Consider the following 26835-nt stretch of genomic DNA (forward strand, 5'->3'; position numbering starts at 1 on the left):
TACTCCGAACTGTCATTCATTGAAAAGCTGGACTGTAATAGTGGTATCAGCATATATGGCAGTACTTTTACTTTCGTTACTTGTACCGCCGGTACAAGTAAAAAGTACGTACTTTTACTTTTAAATTCAGTACGTACAAAAGTACGTACTTTTTTTTTAAATTTAGTACTTTTACTTGTACTTTCGTTACTTTTTTAGGGAAAAAGTACAAGTATTTGTAACGGAAATGTCGAATGAAATCGTTACTTTTTTCTAAAACAAGGTAAGCTTTCTAAAAAATTTTAATATCTAATTATTCATAAAAATTTTATATTTCATATAAATTTTAATATCTAATTATTTTCTATTTATAAAATAACATTTTATATTTATTTGAAACATTTGTCATTCATTTAAATATGTTAATTAAAAATTTTGTTAACAATGTGTGCGCATTGGATGCTTTTTTAAATAATTTAAATAACTAATTTCATATTACTATTACAAAAAATTTTGGCACAAGTTTTACATTTTTTAACGTTAAAGTATTAAATTATAAAAACAATGCTTTATTTAATGGAGATGTAGTATGCATTAAAAAAAATCTAAAATATTATAATTTTTTTAATTTTGCAACAAAATATTTTTTTTGAATTATATTAAGCGTAACATATATACTATTACGTAAACGTATTAGTTATTCATTTCATAAAATTTTAAAATGAAACATTTGTTTATAATTTTTGGATTTAGTATTGCACATCGTGGATTATTAGTTATTAGTTATTTATTTTATAAAATTTTAAAATAAAACATTTGTTCATAATTTGTGGATTTAGTATTGCACATCGTTATTACAAATCCAAAAATTACCATTATGAAATATTTTAAAATAAAAAAAATTTATATTTAAAAACAAAATATAATTTGTAGTTTATTGGATTTATAGGGGTTTCCTGTATATGAATGTATTTTTTTTTAAATTTGTTTTCTAACATAAGTTGTAATGTTTATCAAATTTGTCGAACAAGGTAATTTATTTATAAAATAAAGCTTCCGAAAATAAAAACAAAATTAAAAAAATTTTTTATAGTTCTAATATTAACATAAATCTAAGCTCCTTTTTATATGTAAACAGATAATTTTGATTTCTGGTTTGGCTCCTGAGTATTTCAAATGTTCACTATTGCAGGAGCTTTTTAACATTCGAATTAGATTTTATTCCGTAATAATATGATTTCTACCACTTTCATCTTTTTTTTCATTTAAATAAGTTAACAAATATTTATTTTGAATTAGCAAATATAAATTTTTATTTAAATAAAAAAAAGACTCTCTTTAAGTTAATATAAACTAGGGAAAGAAGAACGAGCTGTCGTTTCCGTAAATTTTGATATTCGTTTCTCATTAATCAACTATATTGAGGTTTATTAATTATAATTGTGTACTATAAGTCGCGCCAACGATATTTTAAATTTAGAGGGACTTGCTTACTCGTAAATATTTAATCAGTTTATTTCTTTTCTTTGAACCAGTTTTCAAATTTTAGATAAAATTTCTTTTTCGTGCAAATCCATAAAAAGTTTGATATTAAAATTATATTTGATTTTAAAATTATATTATACGATTATATTATAAAATTATATTATAATATTCTTCCGAATTTAAAAATAAATTAATGTCCATAACTTTCAAAATTAAAAATAATTAAATAAATAACAACAATTTTGCAAAAACATTAAAGAACATAGGAATATTATTCAATAAAATTTTAGGTTACTTTGAATTTTCGATTTCCTAGAAATGTACTTTTAAATCGTTACTTTTTTTGTTTAGTACTTGTACTTTTACTTGTACTTTTTACTCGTTACTTTTTAAAATAAGAACTTTTTACTCGTTACTTTTTTTAAAAATACTTGTACTTTTACTCGTTACTTTTTAAAAGTAACGTTGCCATATATGGGTATCAGTAATTAATTGTTTTAACTCATGCAATCTTTTATAGTTACTCTTAGTTAAGTCTAAGAAACTTTTCTAACCTGGAAGTAATAAGTTTTTTCATTACATTTTTGAAAAAAAGTTAAGGAACATGACAGACTGGAAACAAACAATTTTCTATTCTTTTCACGGCTAAATAAAAACTTTCAAATATTTTTCTCCTCTCTGATCTTTTAATCTTTTTTAAAAAATGCGTTTACCATAAAGCATGAAAAGATACAGATTAACGAATTAAGTGCTATGCATAATGCAATAACAAAACAAATACGTCACATGATCGTAAAGTGTTAAGATGTAACAATAGTAAAATAAGAATAACTGCTAAGAACTGTCAAAATGCGAATACATAAAAAGGTAGACACAATCATTAAGAGTACTAAGGTACCTGACCGTGACAAATCCTTAGACACGAAAAAAGAAGAATGAACAAAAAAGCGATGATCCAGAAATAAATGATAGCCAAACTTTTAAAAGTTTGCATAATCACATTTATGGCCTGTATAAAATACAAGAGTGGTGAGAGATGATTTCACGCCTAGCACGTTATTTAGCCATTAAAATTCTCGCCAAACCATAAGGCTAATTTCGCCAAATTCTACTCTATCATTAACAGAAATGATTGCAATGCAGTTTTATTATATGGAAATGATGATTTACTTTTCTCTTTTATTCTATTTTCACTTAGAATAATTCTCAACCAGCTGCCATTATGTGGTCTGACTGAGAAAAAGATTATAGAGAATGGATATTTTAATCTACTTTTTTATGCATCGCTACCATCTAAAGGTGAAGTTAAACACAAAATTGACGTAACTATTATTTCGTAAATTTTGCGTTTTGCTTGTTAGATAGACAAACTCGTGGTTTGAGAACTATTTTCCTGAAAAGGTGACATTTTTGTTGTTCACCATTGTTCAATTTTCTTTTTTTTCTACCAAGGATTTTTCTTTCAGGGATTTTGAAAGCGCCATGATTTAAATGTTTTTTTTCTTCTTTTTTTTTTTCTGTCCTTTTGGCACATCAAATTTTCCATGTAAATTCAAGCTACGTTGAATGTATATTGTAGTAGGGGACACGTTTGCTAGTGTGAACAAAGGACTAATGTCGACAGACTAAATATTTATGTTATAACTTGAAATTTCTCTATATTTGCACATTGGCAAAACACTTTTACATGCATTTACGTAACAAAATTCTTGAATGTTAATATACAAGTTATTAGAAAGTGTTCATACTAGTCCACATTTAATGTGTCCATACTAGCCCCATATCATGGGGATAGTATACAAATATATCTATCTATCTATCTATCTATCTATATATATATATATATATATATATATATATATATATATATATATATATATATATATATATATATATATATATATATATATATATATATATATATATACTAAATGATAAACATATTTTTATTTTGTCACTATATTTCCTCTCTGTATATGATATTTTTAATAGATTGCCAACTTTTAATTCCTTCAATTATGATTTTTCCCAGTGATATTAAAAAGGAATTAAAATTTCAATTTTAAGCAACGAAATACGTTTTAATTGAAAAAACTTGAGCTGGTATAATAGAGAGCAACGCATATTATTATATATGCGTAAGTTCTTTAAAAATAGTGGTGATCAAAATCATTTAAAAATTAAGTTTATAAAAGAAAAAATAACATATATTTACTACCACTTTAAATGAAAAAATAAAATTTTACGCCAAATGCGTAAAATGGGCAGTATGGGTTAGTTTATAATTTTTAATAAATAATCTTCCTAAGGACCAATTTAAAGAGAAAGAAAGACCCACACACATTGAGGTTATTAAGCCAAATGGTGTTATATACCTGCCAACTCTTCCGAATTTTCCGGAAGATTTTATTTTCATATTTAAAGTGGTAGTAAATATATACTATTTTTTCTTTTACAAATTTAATTTTTATATGATTTTGATCTCCACTATTCTTACAAAAATTAAGCACATATATTAATATGCGTTACTATCATGGTTGTCAACTTAAGTTTTCTCAAATACAACGTATTTGTTTGCTTAAAATTGAAGTTTTAATTCCATTTTAATACCACTGGGAAAAATTATAATGGAAAGGATTAACAGTTGGCAGGTATGGGTTTAGGTAATTCATAATTTTTCACAATTTTGCCACTTCCGTTCGTGTTCCTACTGTTCTTTTTAAAGTATTCATTTATTTATTTAATTCAAAATTTTTTTCCTTTCCCTAATTTATAAAAAAAAAAATCGTTTTATAAAACATTTGTAAGGCGGGATACCGAAATAAGTTTTACAAGGATGCTACAGGCGACTATAAGTGTTAAAAGTGGTAGGAATTCAATTCATTTTTGTTTATTTATTACTTCTTTAATTATTTAATGGTAACTACCACTACGACTTGCATTTCAAATTATTCATACTCAAAATAAAAACATTCTCTTCATACAATTTCATTCACAAACTTAAGAAATAAATACAAATAAACTAGAAAAAAGCTGTTAATTTTAATTTCTGATGATAAAGTTTTGAATTTTATCAGTCACCACTTTTTTTGCTTTTGTAGTCGCCCGTGGCAACCCTGGTTTAATGATTTTAATTTATTTTATAACCGTTATTGAACAGGGGACCCAATTTTTAGGTTTACGACTACTAATGCTCAACTCCATAGCCTTGTAATTTTGAACCCAATCCGAAAGAGGAGGGAACTTCTGGGTCAAGTATTGGGAGAACTTTGCCTTCGTGGAGGACTTTTTGATGGAACTAACCCGCATTTGAGTTACATGGTGAGGAAGACCACGAGAACCTCCCACGATTAGCCTGACGGCAGGAGGGCTCTAACCCATGATCCGTCTACCACTGAGGATATTTCACGTCAGCACTGTGGCCGGTGCAAGCCGGATGCGGAATTCGTATCGACCAGCCATCGCCGCGATCGAACCCCGGTTCATGTCATTGGAAGGCGAACGTTCTATCCCCTGAGCCAGCGCGGCTCTGCTTTCATGATAGTTAACTTCATAGTGTAGATTAAATTTATTTACATTAATTCTACCAGAAAGTTCTCTCCCCCTAAGTGCACGCTTCACATTTTACAGTAATGTCAAAGGATATTATATAAAGGAAAGTGGTAGGTTATTTATCCTTTCAATTCCATACCTGCCAACTTTTACACATTTGGCGTAAAATTTTATTTCTGTATTTAAAGTGGTAGTAAAATGTATGCTTTCTACATATACTTTACATTTATAAACTTAATTTAAAATCTTTTTGGCTACCACTATTTTCTTAAAAAATGAAGCATATATATTAATATGCAATAGCGTCATCATGGCCTTTTTGTAAATAGTGTAAATATTCTTTCTTTATCATCAATTTCTTCACTTTATTATGCATCAACTTGCGATTTATTTTTATGTATGACCCAGACTTGATTTTATCAATTATTGTTCATTCTGAGATTTAACTTAATGTTAACGCAGTACCTCCCTTCCCTTCCACTACATATTATTTAATTCAGATGAAAGAGCAGATATCCATTCATGGATAGGTACTCTGAAAAACTTGATTAGTTAGTTAGTCATGGCTGAAAGCCCTTATATAGCAAGACAGAAAAGAGCAAAAACTGGTACGAAAAACATTTCATTCTAGTATTTTTTTTAAGAAAAATAAAACATCTGTAACTATCAAGATTTCTTTTATAATTTAAGCATATATATAAAACTGCTTCTTTTCCAAGATATAGTAGATATTGTTGAATAGTTTTAAAAAGAATAGGTAAACTCTTCCCAAAAACTAGATATAACTGAAATGGTTTTACTACCAGCCTTTCTTCTTTTCCGTCTCGCTTTCACCCCTGATGAGAGCCATGCAAGTCCGCCTAAGCGTTTTCGATTAACCGTGTGTGTTTTTGCCTAAAATTGTAATTAAAATTCCATTTTACTACCACTGGGGAAAATCATCCTCGAAAGAATTAAAAGTTGTCAGGCATGCAATTCAATGGTAATGTTCCAGTTGAAAGCAGCACAGCATACAGAGATGCCCAGCTGCTCCAGACACGCCAAAATAATTTAAAAAACGGTAAATAACTACAAACTGAAATGTACAAACATTTTAGTAATTTTGCAAATTTTTTAAAAGATTTAACGTGACATAATTGTAACAAAGTGGTGAATATATAAACCTACGAATTATTTAGAAATAGTAGTGGATAAAAATCTAATAAATTGAATTTATTAAATAAGGAAACACAATTAATAAACTACCACTGGAAAATATTTATTCGCTGTCCGGAGCAAGTTGGCATCTATGAGCATATAAGCAGACCTTCCAACTTTTAATCCCTTCCATTATCATTTTTCCCAGTGGTATTAAAATGGAGTTAAAACTTCAATTTTAAGCAAACAAATACGTTGTAATTGAAAAAACTTAAGTTGACAACAATGATAGTAACGCATATTGATATATAAGCTTAATTTTTGTAAGAATAGTGGTGATCAAAATAATTTACAAATTAAATTTCTAAAAGAAAAAATAGTATATGTATTTACTACCACTTTAAATATGAAAATAAAATCTCCCGCAAAATCCGGGAAAGTTGGCAGGTATGATATAAGGCTCAAAAGAGCATATGTATGCATATTGAGACTGGACCTTTTATGGGGCAGGAAATTTAAAATAAAATATTTAGTATAGAAAAAGAAAAAAATGTGGTCATCGTAAACGTATTCACAGGGAAACGATGTGCTTTATTTTTTACATATTAAAAATTAAAAGTGATTGATTAATAACCGCGTTGTTTGTTCTGAGTTAGTTAAGAATTTAAGTGGTTGATTATATTGTCAAAAATAAGTGGGACAGTTTTTTTCTCACCACTCCTGAAAGGGCTAAAAAAATATTAGCTTACTGATAATTTCTTTGCTGCTCTATGCTTCCTCGATGATATCAAATACCAGATAAAGTTTATTTTATTATTAAGTGTAAATTTGGGTGAGGAAATAAAATAATTCAAAATTATGATACATTCATAAACTGAATTATAGTAAAAACTTCACTAATCATTTTCATATCTGACAAAAGTTTCTTTTTTCCGAAAAGCTTTATACCACGTGGTAAAGAAATTTTAATTGAATATCAAGTGTCGGAAGAATTAAAAAAAAATTTCGTTCCAAAGCTTAAATACAAAATTTTTACACCAGCTTGCTTCCCTATGTGGAAAAAACAATTCCTGTAGTAACGGAATTTATGTTTAAATGAATGAATTTATGAATTTCATTTAAAATTGTTTCTTTCACTCCTGGATTTACATAATTTAAAAGTTTATATTGAACTCCACTTTTGCAGTTACCTTTTATGAAGCTTTTAAACGTCGGGGCAAATAACTATTTATTTGTCACACTATTTTTTATTTAATTTAATAATCGGCATTGCCAACCCAATTCTGAGTTTACGATTATCAATGCGATTATGAACTCAGTAGACATGTAATTATGTAGCCCATCCAGAAGCGAAGGAAACTCCTGGATCATGTATTGGGGCAAACTAGCCTTTCGTGGAAGACTTTCTGATGTAACTATCTCGCAATTGCGTTACATGGGGAGGAAAACCACAAAAGCCTTCGACGGTTAGCCTGACGGCAAGGGGACTCAAAACCCATGATCGGTCTATCACTGAAAATATTTTATGTCAGGACTATGGGCGAACTTGAGCAGAGTTCGCATCCAGCTGTAAGATTGGAAGTGGGCAATATGGGAACATCGTATCCCATGAGCATCCGCGGTTCTGACGAATTTAATTGAAATTCTGAAAGTTTTAGTTTTGAAATCTCTACCATTTTTTTAACTCTTTGACAGAAAGTAAAACATTAAGCATATATGCCATCTAAATGCATTTAAATACAAATTTAATTCGCTTAATTCAATTTAAATTAAGTTTATAAATTTAAGAAACAAAAAGAGTATCTTAATTTTGCTACTACTAAATATACAAATAAAAACTTTTTGAAAAATTCCTCAGAGTTAGAAGCTTATTAATTTAAGCAACACAAAGTAATAATTTTTTATACTCAACTACTAAAAGTAGTTATTTATATCTATAACATCTTAAGACAAAAATGCCAGGAAAAGGCGAACAAAAAAAAAGTAGGGCTACACTTAATTATAAATTTTCTGACCAAGAAAAATAACTTTCTAAGTCAGCCAAGCTAAACTAAGACAAAATAATTTTTTTGGTCTTTTCTTTAGAAAAAATTAAAACCCCTCATTAAAAACTTTCTCACGTTATAAATTTTTATTTAGTTCTTTTTATCACTAGGAAAAGTTTTCTTTTTCACAATAACATTTCCGGAAGAAAGAAAAATCTCTTTCTTTTAAAGTCGTTTTGTACTTTTACTTTTAAAATTGTTCTTGTACTTTAACCGTTATGAGTTTCTTACACTTCCTAGAAAGTAATTTTTTTTCCAAGTCTAGAAAGTGGGAGGTAGGAAATGCTAGAAGGAAAAAAAAAGTTAAAGAGAAAAGTTGCGAATAGTAAAGACTGTTTTGATGAACGAGATATTAGCTTTTATAGCATGAGGGAAAATATATGAAATATCGGCTTTTAAAAATCGAGCAAAACATTATTATTTCACCAATATAATATCAGAGATACCAACTAGCTCCACTTTGCAAAAAAGTATCTAGTATTGTTTCACCAATTGTTATGAGAAATACCAACTAGCTCCGCTTTGTAAAAATATATATATTATTGTTTCACCAATATGATATCAGAGATACCAACTAGTTCCACTTTGTAAAAAAGTTATATTATTGTTTCACCAATATGATATGAGAAATACCAACTAGCTCCGCTATGTAAAAAAAATATATATATTATTGTTTCACCAATATGATATCAGAGATACCAACTAGCTCCACTATTTGTAAAAAAGATATATATTATTGTTTCACCAATATGATAAGAGAAAAACCAACTAGCTCCGCTTTGTAAAAAAAATACATATATTATTGTTTCACCAATATGATATCAGAGAAACCAACTAGCTCCACTTTTTGTAAAAAAGATATATATTGTTTCACCAATATGATATGGGAAATACCAGCTGGCTCCGCTTTGTAAAACAATCTATATATTTTTGTTTCACCAATATGATATCAGATATACCAACTAGTTCCGCTATGTAAAAAATATGTATTATTGTTTCACCAATATGATAAGAGAAAAACCAACTAGCTCCACTTCGTTAAAAAAAATACATATATTATTGTTTCACCAATATGATATCAGAGATACCAACTAGCTCCACTTTTTGTAAAAAAGATATATATTGTTTCACCAATATGATATGGGAAATACCAGCTGGCTCCGCTTTGTAAAAAAATATATATATTTTTGTTTCACCAATATGATATCAGAGTTACCAACTAGTTCCGCTATGTAAAAAATATGTATTGTTTCACCAATATGATATCAGAGAAACTAACTAGCTCCGCTTTGTAAAAAATATATTTTCTAGTGGCAATGAAATTTTAGTTATTTTTAGTTAAGTATTTTTCATTTCACAATAACATTTCCTGAAGAAAGAAGAATATCTTTCTTTTAAAGTCGTTTTGTACTTTTACTTTCAAAATTGTTCTTGCACTTTAACCGTTATGAGTTTCTTACACTTCCTAGAAAGCAATTTTGTTTCTTCTAAATCTGGAAAGTAGAAGGTGGGAAATGCAGAAGGAAAAATATTTTAAAGAGAAAAGTTGTGAATAGTAAAAACTGTTCTGATGAACGTGATATCAGCTTTTATAGAATGAGGAAAAATATTAAATATCGGCTTAAAAAATCGGACTAAGTATTTTTGTTTCACCAATATAATATCAGAGATGCTAACTTGCTCCGCTTTGTAATAAATATATTTTCTAGTGGTAATGAAATTTAACTTACTTTCAGTTTAGTATTTTTCTTTTTACCTAATTTTTCCAGCACTACATATTAAAAATTCTATGAAACACAACTTTAGCCGTAATAAAAATGATTCCTACTAGTATAAATATGTGTAAAAACAAATTTACCAATTATTGAAGATAGAACTATATTAAATAAATAAACAATTATGATTTTTTGTTCAAATTAGCATTTAATTTTATATCATAAAAATTAGTCAGTTTTAAAGCTTGTTTGCTTGAGATGCTTAGTTTTTTTTCTAAAACAATTTTTTTTCTTATTTATCTTTCAACTCTAAAAATAAATGATTGATAGCATCGTCTTAAATGCATTCTGACTGCAACATGAGGTTGTAGCCCCCTCACAATTATTTTGAATACAATTTAATCTACTTATTTGTTTTTGTATTATTGTTTGTATTATTTTTATTGTTTAAATTTTTTGTTTTGATATTTTTCGGGATTCCTTAGTTGACCTTTTCCTCATTTGATGCGAAGGATTGCAAGGTCGCTGGCTTTGAGAGTCTCTCCTGAAGGTTTTCTTGAACACCAAGTTCATAGACAAAATTCCGTGCCTTTCAAAATTAATCGTAAATAGAGGTGGTCTTTCCAAGAGGTTTCACTGTATTTAAATTTACAATGAACTATTATCCATAGACAAAATTCCGTGCCTTTCAAAATTGATCGTAAATGGAGGTGATCTTTGCAAGAGGTTTTATTGTATTTAAATTTACATTGAACCATTATCCATAGACAAAATTCCGTGCCTTTCAAAATTGATCGTAAATAAAGGTGGTCTTTCGGAGAGATTTCACTGATATTAAATTTACAATGAACCATTATCCGTAGACAAAATTCGGTGCCTTTCAAAATTGGTCGTAAATAGAGATGATCTTCCCCAGAGGCTTCACTGTATTTAAATTTACATTGAACCATTATCCATAGACAAAATTCCGTGCCCTTCAAAATTGATCATAAATAGAGGTGATCCTTCCGAAACGGTCCACTGTATTTAAATTTACAGTGAACCATTATCCATAGACAAAATTCTGTGCCTTTCAAAATTGATCGTAAATAGAGGTGATCCTTCCGAGACGGTCCACTGTATTTAAATTTACAATGAACCCATAGACAAAATTCCGTGCCTTTCAAAATTGATCGTAAATAGAGATGGTCTTTCCAAGAGGCTTCATAGTATTTAAATTTACAGTGAACCATTATCCATAGACAAAATTCTGTGACTTTGAAAATTGATCGTAAATAGAGGTGATCCTTCCGAGACGGTCCACTGTATTTAAATTTACAATGAACCCATAGACAAAATTCCGTGCCTTTCAAAATTGATAGTAAATAGAGGTGGTCTTTCCAAGAGGCTTCATAGTATTTAAATTTGCAGTGAACCATTATCCATAGACAAAATTCTGTGACTTTGAAAATTGATCGTAAATAGAGGTGATCCTTCCGAGACGGTCCACTGTATTTAAATTTACAATGAACCCATAGACAAAATTCCGTGCCTTTCAAAATTGATAGTAAATAGAGGTGGTCTTTCCAAGAGGCTTCATAGTATTTAAATTTGCAGTGAACCATTATCCATAGACAAAATTCTGTGACTTTGAAAATTGATCGTAAATAGAGGTGATCCTTCCGAGACGGTCCACTGTATTTAAATTTACAATGAACCCATAGACAAAATTCCGTGCCTTTCAAAATTGATAGTAAATAGAGGTGGTCTTTCCAAGAGGCTTCATAGTATTTAAATTTACAGTGAACCATTATCCATAGACAAAATTCTGTGACTTTGAAAATTGATCGTAAATAGAGGTGATCCTTCCGAGACGGTCCACTGTATTTAAATTTACAATGAACCCATAGACAAAATTCCGTGCCCTTCAAAATTGATAGTAAATAGAGGTGGTCTTTCCAAGAGGCTTCATAGTATTTAAATTTACAGTGAACCATTATCCATAGACAAAATTCTGTGCCTTTGAAAATTGATCGTAAATAGAGGTGATCCTTCCGAGACGGTCCACTGTATTAAATTTACAATGAACCCATAGACAAAATTCCGTGCCTTTCAAAATTGATCGTAAATAGAGATGGTCTTTCCAAAAGGTTTCACTGTATTTAAATTTACAATGAACCATTATCTATACAAAAATTCCTAATTCCAACACAACTCCAATTTTAGTTTGTAAATAACCCCTTTAACACTCACATTTCTTTGTCGTGATATATAAATTTGCTCCTTTTGTTTCAAACAGCAAAGACAAGTTCACCCTTTCGCTTGTTAAAGACATTTTTTCTACCCTTTTCAAGACAATTCTCACTATTTTTACAAAATAACCCCCCCCTTTTCTCATCTTTTAATTGCCGCAGCTGAACCGCCTGCCCGAATAGGGTTAAAAAAAATGGAGGAAAATACCCTTGAAACTTCCCTTCGCAATTGGTGTTAATGGGAGTTAAAACCTCATTTAGAAAAATTCAGACTTTTCACTGTTTGGGCTTAAAAGAAAACAAACCACAATCGAAAAGAATCTAAGAAAAAGATAAAAGGGGAGAAAAAAGTGAGGCTTTTGTGTTGTTTGAGAAAATTTTTATTTTATTTGCCTATTTCCGTTGAAGTCACCCTTTGTTTCAGTTACGGTCTTTTTACAGTCAGCGGCAATTAATTATGAGTAAGGACTGTATTTTTTTCCCCCAGTCATTCTTTTCTTCTGTTCTATCTTTTGTTTTAATTAGGATTTGGACAAGTTAAGTGATGTATAAGTCATTAGTAAAGGTTTCTGTTTTAAATTAGGAAAAGTGTTTTGGGTTGGCTGCTTGGCTTAGTTTTTTTTTTCTGGCGCTCATTTGGCATTGTTTTATTTTTAGGGTTTCTACTGCATTTCCTTTACGGAAGCTTTTTGGCAACTCCAGAGCTATAAATTAGACTGGAGGGGGGGGGGGGAGAGTGTGCGGAAGCTTGTAACCAATTCGTTTGTTTTTTCGCGTTCACGTGACACCTTAAGTAACCAATCAGATTCTCGACTGATATAAGACTAAATACTGTTTTTTTTTTAATTAACTTTTATTTTTAGAAGTAGTTCTTAAACTGTGTTTAATGGATTTTTTTAATTAGAAAGCAATCCAATCAATTGTTACTTCGTCAGCAAGAAAAGTATACTCAAGATATGTGTACAGTAGTTTGGGAAAAAATATGGCCCATCTTAAAAACAAGCAAAAATATGTACTAGCACTTCTATACTAATACAATGTGAGCAATTTTTCTTTCAGCAGCAAATGCTTTGAAAAGTTTTACGGAGCAAAATTGTTGGCACAAGATCAGGCTTGAAGTTTTTTGAAACCGTGTTCATTTTGCCTGTAAGAAATTTACGTACACTAAAATATCACTATAATTTAAAAGTCTATTTTATATCACTATAATTTTAAAAGCATTCCTGTTTAGCTATCGTAAACCTGCAGAATGATTTAAAAATTGCTTGTTCAGAAGTTTAAAAAAAAATATTAAATTTATCTCCTCATTTTAGGTCGATCCGAATGTCGCATGGGTAAAAATAACATGAATTCTAAAAGCTTCAACCATGATATTTTAAATTATGTAAACAGTATTGCTATACGTCATACCCTCAATAATATTTGCTTCTAAAAGAAAGATAGCTCACATATCGTTAGCATAGAAGTTTTTTCATATTTTTGTCCAACCCTTGTATCTAAATGTTTAAGTTATCTAAAACGTAATAGAAGAGTCCCAAAAAATTCTATAAACTTTAGTTTTTAATAGTTCACCAAATATTAGGAGAAACTTGCCTTCGTGGAGAACTTTTTGTATTTTTTCCCACATTTCCGTTATGGAGAGGAAAGTCACGAAAACCTCCCATGGTTAGCCTGAAGGGGACTCTAACTCATGATCCGTCTACCACTGAGGATATTTTACATATTATTTTATTTTATAACTGTTGTTGAACAACCGACACAATTTTGGGTTTACGGCTATCAATGTTCAACTCCGTAGTCTTATAATTTTGAATTCGATCCAGAGGACAAGGAAACTCCTGGTTCAAATAGTGAGAAAAATTTGCCTTTTTGGAGGACTTTTTGACGGAATCATCCTTCGGGTGCGTTACATGGAAAGGAAAATCACGCAAACCTTGCACGTTTAACCTGACGGTAAAGGGACTCTAACCCATGATCGGTCTACCACTGAGGATATTTTACGTCGGCACTGTGGTCGGTGAGAGCCGGATGAGGAATTCGTATCGACCTGCCACCTCTGGGATTCGAATCCGGTTCACCTCATTGGAAGGAGAATGTTGTATCCCCTGAGCCACCACGATTCTTATTCATCATTGTGCTAAAAGTGTAGTAGTTGGCAGCCCTGGCAAAGGCAAGTACCTGCAGCAAAAAATTCAATCCGAAAGAAAATGTAATGGAAAGCGCTCTCTCTTTCTAAAATAAATCAATAAAAATAAACTAACTTCTTTTGGATTATTAGCGTTTTTTCTTTTTACTCCTCACGTATTATGAATAACAAGAACAACAATCTCTCATTTTAGTTTTCAACAAATCTCATAATTTATCTGAATAAAAAAAATAACATATGTGCAATATCTATAACTTATCCTCTAAGTAAATCCGATGTTAATTTATTAGAAATCCAAACAAACTACTCACTTCTTGCAGAGGGTAGTAATTTGCTTGTAAACTTCGTTACCCAAAATCTTCTTTTAAAAAATATTAGTTATAACTAATGGTATGATAAAACATTGCCTTCCATCTTAAGTATCAGAATTATCATAAATTTTCAATTTTGAAGAATTATTTTTTTACGCCTCCTTGAAATCTCAATCAGTTACGCACAGGTTTCACTACTTTACAAAAAGCGTGAAATAAAAATCATTTAATGTCCATTAATATCAGTTGATTGCACACTTTTTAAATCATGTTGCAAATTCTTTCCTTGAAGAATAAACATATGAGCTTTTTCTACCGTTTTCTTTTAACTGATCCATTAACAAACGTTTTTTGTTTGTTTGGTTGACCATGCCTGAAATTCCATTGATTTAAATTACGAATCTATTCTCTAAAGCTAAGTATTGGTGCTATTGAACGCTATAAGACAGTAGAATTTTGAATAATTAAACAATTTTTTTGCGAATGGTTTAGAACAACAATTTACTTGACTTCCACAATTTTAACGCGGGAAAACACCATTAGATCATGAATGTGTGAACCCAAATCGCCTAACACTGTTTTTTTGAAACTCTGCCTACAAGGGGAAAAAAAACATAGTTTAGGTGCCTGACACTTGAATCAATGCCATGATTTAAAACTATATATAATCTTGCCGTGAAGAATTATCTGGATCTTAGAACACAGACAAATAACTTAAATATTTTAAGAGTTATTAAATTTAAAAAAAAAAAATCTAGATTAGAATCTAGACTAGACTAGAAAAAATTGCTCTCCAGCACTTTAAAACTTCAACGTATTTTCTATTAAAACATTATTACAACGAAATTATGTTTTTAAAATTTTTGAATAGGTCTCTAAATGGATTGTTTTGAGTGTCAGATTTCGAATAGAGGGCAACAATTTCTTGTAGATTCTTAATGATTTCATACTTTTCATTAACAAATATTTTTCATGTGATCTCGTTTTTTTTCGGTGCAGAGTATGTTCCAGCTAACACTATGTCACTATATTTTTTTTTTTTAATTCTCAAATGAAAAATAATATGCAGGTGCTGTGATAATCTGCAGCGCATCCTGTCGTGCTGGAGTGCTAGAGGATTACTGTTGCCAGGCTGTCAGGAAATAACAATCGTCAATTTAAAAGGAAAAAAAGATATTACAAATATTAAATAGTATAATAAATATTAAATAATATTATAATTAAATATTATAACAGTTATTATATTATTATAGTTAAAATTATTATAGTTAAAATTATTATAGTTTAATATTATTATATATTAAACAGTATTAAAGATGATTAATTGCACATTGAACTTTTTCTCCACATCCGTCTTCTCATCTTTGATCGTCGAACTCTAAAGTTCGGTTAATTTCAGTTAGTAAGGCGCTCACTGACGTGCTGGAGGATTACTGCTACCGGGCTGCCAAAAAATAACAATCGTCAATTTTAAAAAAAATTTAAAAATTATAAATATTAAACATTATTATAGTTAAATATTATTAAAATTAAATATTATTATAATGAAATATTATTACAATTAAATAGTCTTATTATTAAATAGTCTTATTATTAAATATTATTGTTATTAAATATTATTATAATTAAGTATTATTATAAAAAACATTATTATATATTAAACAGTATTAAATAAAGGAGATTAAATGGTTAATAGTAGATGATTAAATGATGAAAGTAAATTATAACATTGGAATTTTTCTCCATATCCGTCCTCTTACCTTTGATCGTAATATTCAAAAGTTCAGTAAAAAATCAGTTCTGTAAGTAAAGCGTACGCTGACATGCTGGAGGAATACTGTTATCGGGCTGACAAAAAATATCAATCGTCAATTTTAAAAAAAATAAATATTATTATAAATATTTAATATTGTTACAGTTAAATATTATTATAATTAAATTTTATTATATATTAGACATAACTAAATAAAGATGATTAATAGCACATTAAACTTCTCCATATTCATCCTCTCACCTTTGATCGTAGTATTCAAAAGTTCTGTAACTAAGGTTTTAAAATAGTAAGGAGGAAAAAAACGAAGTTTTAAACACAATACATATAAAAATATAGAAAAAAAATGCGTAAGTATTATTATTATTTTTTTTTTTGAATACGTTTAAATGTAAAGAACTACGTATGTTTGCATGATTTTCTTGAAGGCATTCTTTCAAATATTGTTGCAGAATTATTAAACGATAGTAAATTATTTTAAAAACAATTTTAAAAAAATCACATATTCTTCTGATATCAGAAGAACAAAAGACATTATTCGTGTCCTTCTTCTAATTCTTACGATTTTAATGTTTTCTTCTTTATACATCCACGCTTTAGAAAAAGAAGCGTTTACATGAATTATTGCATTTTTTTATTCTCACGTTTGTCTGAATTAAAATTTCAAATCACAATTGCTTTTTCACTTGGTGATTCAGAAAATAAATTATCGACAATTTTGAAATAAAAAAGTCGCATATATAAAAAATTGAAATGCCCAAAAACGTTAACGTTGAAGTCAATTTTTTAAATAGGATTTGTGTGCAAAATGCATACGAGCGAACTTCCCCTTAAAATAACGGTGTCCTTCTTGTTAAAATTGTTTATCTCGTTTTCAACAGATGGCGCTGCTAATTTTAACGACAAAAGCTCGGCAGTAAAGCAAACAGAAAGGACTCTCATGCCTCTTTCAACGAAATGTGAAGCATTTTGCTTAACAGCCAATTCTGTAATTTGAAAGTAAAAAAGTAAATAAAAAAAAATAAATGCATAAATAAATAAATCACACAATAGTTTATCCAGTGAAACGGGTGAAAGTTTAAAAAACTAAATGCTTATTATACTCTCGCATATTTCTGGGGTGATTTACGCCTACCAAATTATTTCAGTTAAATATAAGTTTCGCATAAAAAAGATGATTCCATTCAAAAAAGATTTTTTAAAGTATGTTTCTATATTTAATTTAGCAACGAATAAAAGGTTTCATACAATAAAAGTCACAAAACATCTTGCATAATTTTAAACTTTATAAGTTTTAAACAAAAAAAATTAAAATTTGAATGAATACCATCCTTGAAAGTTCTTTTTTTCTTGTATAACTAGATCAAAACGTAATAAGTGCAAGGGAAGCTAGTTTGTTAAGAACATTTATCTGAGAAATTAAAGATAATCTATGCGCACTAAATACATTATTAAATTTACGCACTAATTTTTATGCTTGTAATCAAACTGCTGTGACAGTTGTCAGTTTGGAGAAGAAACATTTTTACTCAGTTTTAACTTGGCTTAAAATGTTTGCGAGAACACCGTTAAATAGCTTCAAGCTGCATGTTATAAATTGAATAAATTTTCAAGGCAAACGTAAAATAGATTGAAATACCTTTTATAAAAATCTATTTTAAAAAACCTAGGAAACACAAAAACTGTAATCAAGCAAAATAATAATAATATGGAATATACTGGCATGCATGAAAGCTTTGTGAGGAGGATTCGCAGTCAGAGCAGGAATAATTTCTGCTAGCCAGAGCAATTGCCAATGGTCAAAGCCTCCTATAGAAATTAAAATAGGGATAAAAGAGTTCTGACGTTTTTCGTTTATTTCGATAGATCAAAAGAGGTATTTACACTCCCTCGTTATGATAACAGTAAAGTAATCATATTTATTTCTTGAACTAATTACGACATTATATTTAAGTAAAGTGAAAGCTAAAAGTTAAGTATTTTGTTAGCATTAATTTAAATTAAAACTTTTGTTTTTAAGGTAATTTTGGTTATCAGGTATTAATTTTTAATACGACTCTTCATCAACTTAGTAACCCAAACACCCTCAACTATTCACACTAAAAACTTAATTGTATTAAAAATAAATAAATAAGTAAAATAAAAAACAGAAGCAAGTCAGATGTAGCTTAAGAAGAACCGAAGAACAGAAATAAAAAAGTAAATATATATTCAACTATATATAAATACATATTTCACATTTTATTTATATTTTATAGTATATATTTCATCTATAAGTAAATCTATAAAATGCTCAAAAATTTAAAATTTAATTAAAATATTTATAAAAAAATATTAATGAAATAAATTTATATTATTTAAACGTTTTTATTGATAATATTTTAAATCAGATTCATCAAAAAGTCATTTACCTCTGCACAATAGTATACCATTGTTATAAAATAAAACACGCGCTTGATTATTACAATAATATAACGAGAAATAAAATGCTTGATAATTTATATTTTGTATACTTAGTAATAAAATCCTTTTATTGTGTTGTTCAATACCTTTTTTTAATGGTATCTGTAAATTATATGCTTTCAAAACTTTTGAATGTGGTTCTTCATAAAATGATGCACAAATTCCACATCAGCAGTTGCTATTTTTCTCACGCCAACACACTGGTGGCGAGTTTGAGAAATCGCCAATTTATTTTCCAATTCCTTAATGATACCTTTCAGTTGGCGGTAACAACAAGGAATGATGAATGCGATTTAATGATTTCAAAGACACAAAAGCGACAATTTTTCATTGTATCAATCTTCATTTACTGGGTGTATCAGTTGTGAATACATCAATACGCTTAAAAAAGTCATTATGTTATTTTGAAGTTGGTTAAACACACAGTTGGTATATTTACTGTGTGAAGCAGTTTTGAAAGGGATGTTTAGCGATAGATTTATTGCGATGAATACGGAATCTAGCCAAATTAATGGATTAGAATCAAATAAAAGTTCGATTGACAATGTCCGGAGTAGTCTGTTAATGGACTTTCATAAAATGAGAATTGTATTTAATGCTCTGGTTTTCGGTTGTTAGTTTTTCTTTTTGTTAATTGAAGATTCTGGTGTAAAAATGTCAAATGGAAACTTTAGTAAAAAAAAGGAGATATTTTAAGTTTAAAAATGTTTCAAAACCGTGTCCCTTCCAATTTTTTTTTAAAAACAAAAATGCCAAAAAAATTTTATTTTTTATTTATCTTTAATTAAATAAAACAAATCATACTGATGATTTCTACTAAGCTACTTTTGGATAAAATTTTATGGTAATATATACGAACCAGGAATAAATTGACATAAACAGGGAATCGGTAACCGATGTTCTGATTTATGGATCGTGATCTTTGTGGCCCATTCTGTTAAAGCTTCGTTCGCATCACTGGAGTTGAGGGAAGAGAGTTCGATCCTGGTGGATGGCAAAACAACCGGCATGTAAACGCAGCAAAGTACACGTTTAATCTGTCATTGCTGAAAGTGTTTTCGGTGGTTGCAGTGTGGGAGTTTGGTTAGAGAGGTACCATCTCAGATGCTTTCCACGTCGTCTAGCCAGGGTCAAAATTACGTGGCACTCCTTGCATGTCCGTTTCAAAACAAAATCCTTAAAGGGGGTGTAAATGATTGGCCATTGATGGGCGATGTTGTTCTCTCTAATCAATGAGTTAAGGAGTGGTAACTAAATTGTTTCCTTAATGTTCACCATAATATTGCATTATAAACGGAGATGCCAACTGCTCCGGACACGCCAAAATAATTTATAAAACGGTAAATAACTGCAAAGTAAATTTTGCAAATATTTGACTATTTTTGCATGCTTTTTGAAAGGTATAGCAAGACATAAGTACTATAAAGTGGTGAATTATATAAGCCTACGAATTATTTAGAAATAGTCGTGGCTAAGAATCTACTAAATTGAATTTATTAAACCAAGAATCACAATTGATAAACTACCACTTTAAAATATATATTTGCTGTCCGGAGCAAGTTGGCATCTCTGTATAAATAATAAAATTATTTTATTATGTATATGAAATAATTCGACTGCGACATTTTTAAATTATAGATGGATTCTTATAATGGAAACTATGTACTTTGTTCGAGCAAAAAAGTTTTAGACACATTCATGTAATTAATAAAAAAAATTTAAAAAAAAAACACAGTTTTTATGCTTCTACAAAATGTTTAGTTTTGTTTTCTCAGCAAGAAATGGGTAAAAGAAAAGCCTCTACAGTATTTTTTTGGTAGTCTGATCAGACCACTTTGAAGATTAACCGATTAGTGAAAGAGTCATTTAGCATAAAATCTATTAAAAAATAGAAAGTGGTAGCAAATATATGTCTAAAAATTTATGTAATTTACGAATATAATTGGTTTGCTTTATTTACTTGTCTACCACTACAGATTCAATTCTTAAATATAAATTTCTCTCAAGTACTTTTGAAATAGAACTTGGATTCAAGCGCACAAGTGGTTCACTTTTTAAATAATCTGCGCAGACTACTTATAGGAAAACGTGTGGAGGCCTTCTGATGTACGAGGTGATGGATAAACAGAGGTGAAAGCTAGACTGAAAAAAGAAAAAAAAAGCTGTCAGCAAATCCATTTCAAATATAGTTAGATTGTTTGTGGAAATATAGATTTTTTTAAAATTTTTTTAACATCATTGAAACAAGTTTAGGAAGAAGTTTAAGATATATGCTATAATTGCAACAAAAAAAATATCTTGATAGTCAAAATGTCTTTCGTACCAATTTTTGCTTTTTTCTGTCTTGATTTATAACGGCTTTCAACACTGGTGATGCAATGTCAGTAAATGTCATAAAAGAAATTTCTCGAACATGTTTGTCTGTATAACTTAATGAAATATACTTTAGCTCCTTGTGACCTAAAAAATACTAATTTTACAAATTTTATTTATATATTAACATACAAGCGCTCCTAAATGCAATGTAACAGCTCATAAGCCTTTGTCAAGACAAGACCGATCAGATTTTTAATAACCTAGTGATTTGTAATAAAGGCCTTGTATAGCCAATGTTCAACTTGTAATTTTGAATCCAATCAGAAGACAGGGGAACTCCTGGATCAAGAATTGACAGAAATTTGCCTTCGTGGAGGACTTTTTGATGGAACTAACTCGCACTTGAGTTACATGGAGAGGAAAACCATGATCTAAAACCATGACTCTAACCCTTGATCCGTCTACCACTGAGAATATTTTTACGTCAGCACTGTGGTCGGTGCAAACCTGGTGCAGAATTCGTATCGACAAGCCATCGCTGGAATTCGAGCCCGGTTCAACATATTGAAGAGTGAACTCTCTATCCCTTAAGCCATCTCGGCTCCTTATTGTGTTGACCAAGAATGTTTTATGTTAACCCTTTCAGATGCAGTGTTGCCAGTTTAGCAACACTAATTCTACAAATATTATGAACCGCTAAAAATGTATCTCTCTTAAACGTGCAGCAACCAGTATTCATTAAACAACAAAGAGCTAACGTAAGTTCCTTCATTTTTAAGGTTCATCTAATGTCGTAGTAGCGAATGAATTGCCTGACCAAAATTTTTACTTGAAGTTGGCTATTCTGTAAAGAATCAATATTTCAAAATTATGAATTGCATTTTATGGCAAAAATTTATATATTACTAGAATAATTTTAAAAGACAACTTGACGATGCACTGCGAAATTTAAAAAAACACCTCGTATAAAATATTTAAACTACCATCTTTATTAACAATAAATTACTATTATATTTTCCAGTATCTTATCATCAATATTATTTTATCTACATCAGCGCTTTAAGAAAGGCGAGCCCCAACTAAGTAGAGGGCTTGCTAGATTTTCTTTTAAAAATGCAAAATAGTGGAGTGGTGGTGGTACTTATTCCTCTTGGCCCAGAACAAGGCTAGACCAAGAACAGGAGACCGTTCACCGACAGAAAATCAAACACCATCTGCGGATCCTCCAAAATAAAACTTTTCTCCAGTCCCATATCTGCCAACTTTTCCGGATTTTCGGGAAGATTTTATTTTCATATTTAAAGTGATAGTAATTATATACTATTTTTTCGTTTATAATCTTAATTTTTAAATGATATTGATCACCACTATTCTTACAAAAATTAAGCACTTATATTAATATGCGTTACTATCTTGGTTGTTAACTTAAGTTTTCTCAAATAAAACGTATTTGTAAACTTAAAATTGAAGTTTTAATTCTATTTTAATACCACTGGGAAAAATAATAATGGAAGGGATTAAAAGTTGGCAGGTATGCAGTCCCATACAGGTCAGCAAATGATCATGTGAAGCCTGGTGAGCACTACATTTTAGGCATACAGGGAACGTCTTTTGACCCTGAACAAATGTTAGTCCGCGGGTATGACCAGTGATTAGTCTTGTGATAGCTGTCTGTAGTTTCTTATCACCTTTTAGCTCCAGGGCAGCCCCAGTACTATTTTGTTGATACCATTCACGACTAGGTGGAATCCTCCAAGTCCTATTATTGTCGGCCTTTAGGAAAATAGTGGAGTATTTTGGATTATCAATATTCGGTTACAGAGATGACAACTGCTCAGCTTTCTTTAATTTAATTTATACAGGTCTGCCAACTTTCTACGCTTTTTGTAAAAAATTATTCTAGTGATATTATGATTAGATAATTACTATACCAGAAGACAAGGAATTTTCTGAATCAGTACCCCCAGATGTATTGATTTGTTATGGGAACATGGAGGACTCTACGACTGGACAGATTTAACTGCATCAGTCACCATTTACTACGCGAGGAGTCATCGGCCGGCGGGGATTGAACCCACGAACTCTTCGACATGGGCCCAGTGCCCTACTAACCTTATCGAAATATTTCCTAACCGTCGTTGAACAGCCGACCCAATTGGTTTTACGACTGCTAATGTTCAACTCCATAGCCTTCTTATTTTGAACCCAATCCAAAAGACCAGGGAACTCCTAGATTGAGTATTAGGAGAAATTTGCCTTCGTGGAGGACATTTTGATGGAACTAACCTGCATTTGTGTTACATGGAGAGGAAACCTCCCATGGTTAGATTGACGGCAAAGGGACTCTAATCCATGATCCGTCTACCATTGAAGATATTTTGCGTCAACGCTGTGGTCTGTGCGAGAGGAGTGCGGAATTCGAATTTACCAGCCATCGTTGGGATTCGAACCCGGTTCACCTCATTGTAAGGCACGTACTCTATCTCCTAAGCCACCACGTCTCAGACTAGGCTTATGGTAACAAAAAGTATAGAAATTTGGATATTTTCATTTAGTTTCTCATTAATAATGAAAGGTAAGAGAACCCCAATGGTTTTTCGCAGACTTTTTTATTATTTTATTTTAAAGGAAAGCGGTTAAAATAACAGTAAAGTCCGTGATTATCAGGTTACAGCCAGAGAAGATATGACTACTAAACGTGAAAAAAATTATGAAATAATCTCATCTTTCATAACTTTATATTTTTTTTTAATAACACGCTCTAAGATGATTTCAGTATGTATCTCTGAATAATTTAACAATAAGTTTTGTCCTCTGATTCATTTGATAAAAACCATACTTCATATACTTCGGATCGGCCACTTTTCTTGTGACCACAAAGGCTATTTGTGGGATTTATTCCTAAATCCTACTCATTCATTCCGTTATCACGTGATCTAGGAGGGGGAAAAGGAGGAAAGTCTATCAGATCACTGGAAATCCTGGATTGATCTTCATGAGTTGACCAGATTAAAATTTAGGGTTGCCCTAGAAATTCATACTAATTCTAATATGTAAATTTCATTCAATGTACTCTAGGACAATACTAGTTTCTACGCTGTTGTAATTCATTTTATCTAAGTGGGAGTAATTTCTTTTTAATTTTTGTAAATATGGCAGCAAAAATATTAAAAGTGTGTCTAAATTTTATTATTTTGATAGATATGGACATGCTCAATGTGTGTTCTCAATAGCACATTGCAATACTGTGATCGAAGCTTATTATATATTTTCATTATATACAAAATTTTACTGTATCTGTACTAGAGTGTACCCGCATAGATCTGATACTTGCATAGTAGCTGAATTGTATGGTCACCGGGAAAGATTTTACTTATAAGTTAAGATTTATAGTATTAATTGATTAAGATTTATAGTATAATAGTATTGTAATAATATAGTGTAGTAATTAATTGATTAAGATTTAAATAATATTTAATGTATTAAGAATTTTCTCAAAATTACTCTATTATATCAACATAACTGCCGAACTAGCGTTTATTTCCTCTATACTTATGTTTGAATCATCGATTTGTCAGAGTAGATTAAGCAAATTAATATTTAACTAATAAAATTAAAATTTATTCATTAATGATGCTTTTATGTGTTGGTGAACATAAATGACGATATCATAGAGAAATTTGTTTCTCAAGGACTGTTCAGATTTTCACTTATTTACATTAAGCGATTTTTTTTTGTCTTAGTTCATATTGTGTATCATTTAATTTATTGTTACACATTCATACGCAGGCTTATTAGCTCAATACAAAATACTGAAATACAAAGCTGCTTAATTGTGCTTGCTACGCATTAACCCCAATATATATATATATATATATATATATATTTATATATATATATATATATATATATATATATATATATATATATATATATATATATATATATATATATATATATATATATATATATATATATATATATATATATATATATATATATATATATATATATATATATATATATATATATATATATATATATATATATGTTAGGGATTGGAAAGCAATATGAAAATACACTACCTCTATGTAAACAATATTTCGCTTAACGGCAAATGTCTTAAAAGATTTTACAAGGCATTATTTGAACCTGCGTCACTATTTGAGACCTTCTAGAGCTTCAAGTTCGGAGACCTTCAAGCTTTTACAAATGCTGTTCTTTTTACCCATGCAAAATTTGTATCTACCAAAATAAGCGTAGGAAGTTAAAAGCTACTTTTCAATGCCTCTATTATTAAAGAAACTTTTTAATTTATAAATATTGTCCTCCTATAGAAATATTTCAGAATTGCTGGTTATAAAATTTGAAGAAACTTTTTAACTTCCTCTCCTCAGTTTGGACGAATTGCATGAATATAAACGACATCATTTCTAAAAGCTTCAAGAGTTGTCTTTCGAATTGTGTCAAGAGTTTCGCAATTTAAAATTTTCTACAACATTTGGGGCTAAAAGAAGGATTGTTTGCATAGATTTATTATAGAAGTGTTTCCATATTTTTGCTCAACCTCTGTATTTCTTAAATTAATCCTCGAAGCGAAATAACTTTCTCTACAGTTTACGTTGTGAGCTTTTTTACATCGGAGAAAGAAGCATTTTAAAATTACATCGTGTTGATGTCGTTGTCAACCATTGAAGCAGAAGGATTGTGATTATTCTTGTTTTCCAGTGGCGCCATCTTTGGTCAAGAATTCGACTTCTGCCACACCCATACGTCACACCCGTTTATCGGGAGGACTCCTTCATACATCCATTCATTCGTCCACAGATAATAGTTTTGACCCGAACCAGCGAACGATCGATATCCAATTTAGTACACCTAGAGGTATTGATTTGTAGTGGGAACATGGAGGATTTTGAGACCAGACATATTTAACGTGCACTAGTCTCCATTTACTACGCGGATTACATCTTGTCGCAAAGGGTTATGAGCCCAACTCAAATTGAGAAATAGATAGCACAAGTAAGAAAAATATATAACAAAATTAGATCCAGTTTTACGGCGAAATTCGAACCTGCTACCTCTATGCTGCAATGCATTCGACCAAATGGTGTTATGGATAGAAAGGGAATTGCTTATCTTCGGTATTTATTGCTCGATGCATGTAAATGCATTCAACATCCTTAGTTCCCCAATTTCGCTTAAATGCACTTAGACTTACCTTCCTACTTCTACTGTTGTTGAAAAAGATTTTAGGAAGTGATCGTAAAACAAAAATTAAGTTAGGAAGAATTTTCTATCAGCTGAACTATTACGACAACCACTGGCATAATCAGTCAACAAATAAATCTTATCTTCATATTATTTTAAATTATTGATTAGTAGTGGTAGTTGAATTTTTTTTTTAAAATTTTAATCTTCAAGAATTAATATGCCAAAACGCTCAATGTTACATACCACTAAGAAAACTATTTCTCAACTGCCGTACAAGTGGGCTGCTGTGACTTCATATTTTTGAATTATTAATACCGTGGTAGTTAAAACTATTTTAATCAATATTGTTTTAAACTCAGAATGAAATATTGATGACGGGTGATTACAAATATAAAAAGAGGTGATTTATAAATAGCCACAATCTATTAAAAAAAGACTAAAATTAGCCACTTCTTCCAGTAATGTTCTTT

The sequence above is a fragment of the Parasteatoda tepidariorum genome, chromosome 4 (genome assembly GCF_982258835.1).
Source record: "Parasteatoda tepidariorum strain Cologne lab strain chromosome 4, Ptep-v5.0, whole genome shotgun sequence".
In the NCBI taxonomy this organism is placed as follows: domain Eukaryota; kingdom Metazoa; phylum Arthropoda; class Arachnida; order Araneae; family Theridiidae; genus Parasteatoda; species Parasteatoda tepidariorum.